Here is a 6,973-nt window from a genome sequence, read left to right on the forward strand (position 1 = left end):
ACATGTCCTTCTGTCTTCTCCCATGCTCTGCACGTTTTCTGAGTCACCAAATCTGTTCTTCCCAAAGTAACTGTCTGAATTGTAGAAAAATGTCTTTCCCTGCTCTGACTTTGTAATACAGTGCCCAAACTTCTTCCTCCACCATTTCAGTAATTGCTTGTCTGCCTCACCTGGAGGAGAGGACTGCAGAGGCTGCATGCGAACCAAACCCTGCTTGCTGCCAGTTCCCAGCCAGAGATTTTTTTGTGGTACAGACTTCTGCTGCCTGCTGATGGTCCTAGGTATTAGGAAGCAATTAGTATTGTACATACTAAAGCCAGACAGATTGTGTGAGGGAGGAAGTCAATTTGCTAATGGAATTAGCACTTGGAAAGAACGAGGTAATAACAGAATGGTGAGGCACAGGCAGCTGTTTAAATTGCTGTTAGCTACTGAAGCTTATCTAAATTGAATAACTAGATTGCCTTAACTGCTGGAATTTGAATGGCAGCAAAGAGAAAAACAAGCCCCATATGCTGCTTTTACACCAAGGCAATGTCTGGGCTCCCATTCTCTGCACGCTGATCTCTGTTACTTCTCCTGTGTGGTCCTGCAGTTGCCTGCAGCAGTTCAGTGATCTGCTGGGATGCAGCTCTCAGACTTTAGGTGTCACAGAAAGGCAGCAAACTATTTCCCCTCGGTATTTCTGTCTACAAAAACCCCTCTGCTGGGCCCGGGCCTGCCCAAATCCCGCAGCAAGGGCTGTCCTCGCAGCGGCTGCAGCCTTAATGCCTGCAAGCCGTGCGGGGAGCCTTTCTGCAAATACACAGGTGCTCCTAGAAAAACCAGGGGTGGTTCTTAAATGCAGCTGGTGGTGGGGTTACAGTGTGCAGCTCGGTCTGGCTCCGTGGCAAGAGCTGGGACGGGTGGGTGTAAGTGGTGCTCACAGCACCCTTCACCCAGCATCGGTGCGGCACGGCGTGCTCGCGTTTCCGAAGGACCCTCCTGTTCAGGACCCTCCTGCTCGTCAGGGAGGACACATCTCTGCTCAGTTGTGACGCACGGTGGCATTTAATGATGGCTCTTGAGAAAGCAGAAGTGCCCTCGCAGAGGACGGAGCGGGGAGCGATTCATCTCCGTCCCGGCCGCTCCCTGCTGGGTGCTTTAATGACGCTTCCCTGCCCTTTACAAAGCCCCTTTGCTGCCGAACTCCCAGAGCTAATTACGGGGCTCCAGCACTGAGCGGCTCGCCCGCGGCTCCGCGCAGCACGGGGCAGAGGGGCAGGAGCCTGCGAGGGGCCAGAGCGCAGCTGAGCCCGGCCTCCTGGGGCCTCATCCTGCCCTCCCTGCGATCGGCTTTTTATATGGCACCTGCAGCTGGGGCTCCTTGGAAAAGAAGTGGCTGCTCTGCGCCATCCTCCTCACCGTACTCCCTACCATCTTCCCCTTCTTCCTCCTCGCCATCCCTTGGGGCTCACAGTGGCTCCCGGCCGCCCATCCTGCTGCAGCCGTCGTGCGCCCGGGGGTGCTGTGGGGAGAGCTGGTGCTGGAGGAGGCTCTGGGTCTGCCTGGGGCTGGGCAGTAACGGTGCTCTCTCGACAGCCTCGGAAATCCTTGGAGCTGGCAGCTTACAAGTCAGCTTCGGGGGAACAGTTGGGGTTATTTACGATGTTTTTGCTGAAAGGGGCCCTTTTGCCTTTGTTCCAAAGATGAGACTTGGATCTGCAGCGCTTTACTCTAAAGTGTACTCCTTGTCTTTTTTTGTGAGCTGTTTTATAGCGTTTTAGCCTGTAAATGGAAATGGTTAAACATGGTGATTGTTCTACAGGCTGCATAAAAGCAAATGCATCCCGGATGGGCTGAGGGAAGGGGTTTGGGTGACATCTCCTATGGCTGGTGCTGCTGAGCCCCCTTTCTCCCCTGTCCACTCCTCAGCACAACTCCAGCAGGGACCGCAGGCCTGCGCCACGCACGGCTGCTCCAGTTGATCTCTTGGCACCCTTCCTGAAGGTGGAAGGGGGCTAATGGATTTTTTTAAGGCCAGAAGGGATGACTGTGATGAATTAATCTGACATAACGTAGACCAGGTGATTTCATGCAGTGCCTCCTGCAATGATGGAAATTATTTTCGGTAACGTAAGTGAACCTTTGCGAGCCTGCTAGCTCGTGGCTGATCTCGTGGATATCTTTCCTGGAAGATTTCCAGTCTTGGTGTAAAGGCTGCGATTGATGATGAAGCTTTTTTGGCAAGTTATTTCAAAAATCAATTACCCTTTTTGCTAATAAGCTGCATGAAATTTCTGACGTGAGTTTTCTAGCATTGCTTTCTAGCCGTTGGAATACCAGCCAGGTAAAGCACATTACGTTGATGTATTTAACCAGACCCTCAGTAACCTCAATTCCTTGCCCCAAGGACAGTCTCTCCTCTTTCCATTAGTTATCGTTGTCATGGGATAGAGTTAGAGTTTACTATATCTTAATTGAATTACCTTTTGCTGAGGAGTTCAGCTCCGCGTGGATGGGGTCTCGCTGGGCTCCTTGTCTGTGTGAGTTCGTGCAGTGGGCAGTCAGGAAAATACTCCAGGGCCGGGGGGACTCCTGAGCAAACAAGGTACCCGATGCATTTACAGCTGGACAGAAGCACTCCAGACTCCAGTAGTTGTCTCTGAAGGTCTTTATTTGTGAACTGCGTGCTACCGTAGCCAATAAATAACCATAATTACAGTAAATACAGTATGCTTACAGTGTTTCCCCTTTGTTTTTTCTTAAAAAAATAGTGTACAACAAAGTTACGGAGAAGAAAACTGCCCTGTCTGTGTTTAGTGGCGTTGGATTAAAATATTCCCAGCAGAGGGCTTGTGCGGATGGGGGAGAGCTTTGCACGTTCAGAGCAGGTCAGGTTGCGAACCCCCAGGCATTAACTGACGTGGGTGAAGGCATGAAAGGCGTGGAGCATCTCCCGTTCCGGGCACAACACTTAATCTATCCTGATCTACATCTGAGCTGTTCCTGATTCAAACCCACATAGCCCAGTGCTGAATTTAGCCCAGACAACCTAAAGCCACGAATGCAACGCTCAGTCTGTGACTTCAGTAGCGTCAGGTAGATTGTGTGTCAAATACAAATAAATCAGATCTGTTTAGCTCCGCTCGTTTGGGAGTCTCAGAACACTTCACCCGTGTTGCTTACTCCTCGCAGCATCCTCGTGAGGTTGGTTTCGCTGCCAAGAAGTAAGGCGGACCCTGTGAAATGAGATGACTTCCCTTAGTGAGCCATCACAGTGCTGAGAGCAGAAAGCAGGCACTTAACTCATCCCTGTAAGTTAATCCCTAAAGTAAATGCTCAGAGCAATTACGTGTGGGGGATTCTTAATGAGACAGGAAATTGATTTGCAGCTTAATGCGATGGTGTAAACCCAATGAACTCAGTTAAGATGTTGAAATCTAAGTTTTCTCCCCTGGCTCTGAACACCTTTCCTTTCTTTCCTTTTAACGCCTGTGCTGCATTTTAGGAAGCTCTAACTGGTGTCACGGGAAGTTGTTCGCATCTTTTTCTCCTCTGGATGGCTTTGGTTAGGCTTTACATTTAGGGTTTTTTTACAGCCTGGATAAAGTTATATTCCGTAAGTTTAACTAGGTACAAACCCTGCCTTGGCTGTGCCTTGCTGAACGGCTAGGTGTGCGCGCAGGTCCTTCTCTGAATGTCGCCTAACCCCTGGTAAGTAAACCAGAAGAACATTTTGTCAGAACGTGGTTGTGTCTATGTACAAAAACTGAGCTGTCTGGTCTGGAGGGGGGGCGGTTAGCCTGCAACTGCCCTGGCCTGAATTTGGCCTCTCCCTGCAGGTGGAAAACCTTCGCTGTCCCCTCCCGCCCCTGTCCTTCACCCAGCGTGTGCCCCCGTGCTCACCTGCGGCGCTTTGCGGCACGCTGCTGTCTTGTCTTTGGAGTATCAGCAAATCCCTCCAGCGTCCGCGGGGCAGAGACTGCCCTGTGACCATGCACATTTTTTCAGAGTTTCTTTGTGATAAGGCACGGGAAGCACTGGTGTCAGCTGGGCAGTGGCTGGCTGGGTTAGGTAGTGGCCAGCTATGGCCAGCGCAGAGACGAGGGCACGTTTGCCCCAGGGACTTGGCAGTGGCTGTCCCACCTTGCTGAAATGTTCCTGGTGCCTGAGCTGGGCAGTTTAAATCAGCTCTGACACCCTCCGTGAGCTCCGATCACACCTGTGGCAGGGGCGTGAATACACAGAAACGTGCGAACTGCAAAGAACTTGCAAATGCACGGTGACCTGCTCGTGCCTTGCTTTTCGGGAAGGGAAACTGAGGCAGCAAGTGGTGAGATAATTGCTTGGAGCAATGGATGGAGAACAGAGCGTCAGAGCTGGTGTTAGAGCAGGTGGTTGGAATGCGCTTGTGGCTGTCTCTAGGTCATACCTTTTGCTTCTGTGTGTGATCCTTAAAACACTGCAAAAACTAATCAGCATTTTGGTTTCAAATGCATACTGAGGAAGCAGTCTGTACTTACCTTTTCAAAAAAGAGGCGTAGTTGAATCCAAATTGAGAGCCTTTAACTTTGAAGGGGACCTCTGTGTCACTTAAAGGCTTTAGGTAATACTGTTCCGTGAATTTACATCCTAGAATATATTCAGCCCATTTGCAACGTAGGGCAGTGCTAACTGCAACATTTGGAATCCAACTCATGAAGCTTTTCACTTATATAATGTGCCTGTGTTCTAATTTAACAAATAAACGTATGGAAGATGTATTCACCTTCCCAGGGAAATGGTGCAGGTAGCTGCTATTTCAAACCCCGTGGCACTGCAGCATTTCGATACCGTTTTCACCATGCTATAAATCATCTTGTTTTCCAACACCGTAAAGTTAAATATAACAGACATAGTCACCAGTATTGCCAGAAACACCTGGTGAGACCAGGCCCGTGTAAGAGACATCGCACAGCCCGTGTGGTTACACCTAGGCTGATGCTGAACCTCCGTCCTTAAATACTGCCGTGACATTCAGCTTTGCTTTGCTGACTCGTGTGAGTTTGTCCGTCCCGGCACATTCGTTTGCCCTGCAGGTGCCAAGCGCGCGCCTCCTGAGGGCGCCCAGCTGTGCCCGTGGGTAAGCAGGCAGTGCGGTGGGGCATCACAGCTGCTCTCACAGAGTCTGTGCCCGAAACCGGAGTGGACCTTCTGGCTGCGGCCGTGCACCAAAGCAGCTCCTCCAGCTTGGTGATTCCTCCCGAGGAGCACAGAAGATGTCTTTGGGATGAGGGCTTTGATTCTGGTCCCAGCCGGCAGTGCTGGGCGCTCCGCAGGATCCACCCGGAGTGCCTCCAGCCTCTGCATCTCGGTGCGGTGAAGACCCTTTGGGCACATCACTTCATTTTTCTTCTTTCATTTGCTACTCTCCCAAACCAGGCCTGTCCTCTGCAGGGCTGCTGGGGGAATCATTCTGCAGTGCTTTGAAGCTCTGTAGGTCCGGTTAGATTATGCCTCCTAAATATTTTCCTCGTGGCTACCACTAGTACTGCATATCAATCAAGCCCTAATTTGCTTTGCTTTTGAGCTAACACTGAATTCCTAATTTTCCTTTCGTCCTATCTTTTGTGGAAGAAAGGTTGAAGGCCCAGAAGGATGGACGGAGGTGGTAACACAAATGCGGAATTAACAACATAAAATACTTTGCCAACAAATAAAAGCTTCCAAATGTCAATAGAAATATTTTAAAGTCTTCAAGAACTTAGATCATACAAAAATATAATTTATATTTAGCAGTTGTCCTTAAAGAAGCGTTTGAACCTGCCAGAGGGACCGAGGGGGTTCTTGATGGAGAGCTGCAGAGCAAGGTGGAAGCTGTGGGCAGGCTCGGGGGGTGGAGGGTCCCTGCCTTCACTGCCTGCCTCAGCCCCTCATGGTTTTTGGGTTTTTGTATGTTATTCAAGGCATCGTCTATATGGGAAACTGAAGTGCCCTTTCTTTTTGCTGTAGCTGTCCTCTAAATGTTTATTCTACTTAAGCTTAGTTTTTCCTTGCTTGTTTCTTAAAACATTTCTCTCTCTCTAAGCACCTAGGGACCTACCTTCCTCCTCGCACCTTGCTGTCGGCGCTGCACACCCCGACCCTCCCGGAGCATTTACCTTCTCACTTCCAGGGTAGGCCAGACACGACAAAACTCTAATGGGATGCTGTGGGTATATGCACTAGGGCTAGCTCCTCCGGGAGGCCAGGGATTTACGCGTGTGATCTCTTAAATGCTCACTAAAGCCTAGGACACGTTAGGTTTGAAATGATCAGCTGGAGCAAGGAATTGGCAGCTAGTGTAGGAGCTGCATGTCAGGCCCTCCCCGTAGTGTGGGATTTTAACAGGCAACAACAATTTCCAGCCATTCCAGTTAGCGGGGCACCCCAACAACCCTGTATGGCTCGGGGGTGTCAGTCCCCCCACATACATTCACTGTGCGAGCTTGGACCTGGCAGCCAGGTGACTTATCCAGGCTGGAGCTCCAGATTTTCTGTGTTGCCTCAGTGATGGCTTGAGTCTCCAGCTCTCGGTTACATTATGCAATATTCCTTCCTCCTCCTTCTTTAAGATCCTCTCTGTATTGAAATTAAATATGTTGAAATCTTCTGTACCAGGCAGATCTGTCTCTCCAAACTGTTGGATGCTGGAAAAGTGTGTCTTTGACTTACCCCTTCTCTTCCCCAAACAAAAAGGCAAGAAGCGAACAACAGAACAAAAACACCCCCAAAACCATGTGGGATATGGATAACATTGAGCATTGCACCTCACAGCATGGCAGTTGATACAAACAGTAAGCTGGGGCTGCAAGTTAACACCAGTGGCATAAAAAAGATTTTCACAATCTAACCTCTGCGTTCACCCATCTCCTCAGGATGGGGCAGAGATCGATTTCTCTCGTGGCTTTATCTCCTTGGGCTGGTTGCTGCAGAATTTGGCTCCTATTACGGGGGAAATAATCCCATCCCC

At 50.0% G+C, this 6,973-nt stretch overlaps 1 protein-coding gene across 1 annotated transcript in view; it reads left to right on the forward strand.

The window, feature by feature from the left end:
- RBBP5 (RB binding protein 5, histone lysine methyltransferase complex subunit) overlaps positions 1-6,973 on the forward strand; it is a 92,146-nt gene that overhangs the window by 18,439 nt on the left and 66,734 nt on the right. The window lies entirely within an intron of this gene.

The sequence above is a fragment of the Cygnus olor genome, chromosome 24 (genome assembly GCF_009769625.2).
Source record: "Cygnus olor isolate bCygOlo1 chromosome 24, bCygOlo1.pri.v2, whole genome shotgun sequence".
NCBI classification, from domain to species: Eukaryota; Metazoa; Chordata; class Aves; order Anseriformes; family Anatidae; genus Cygnus; species Cygnus olor.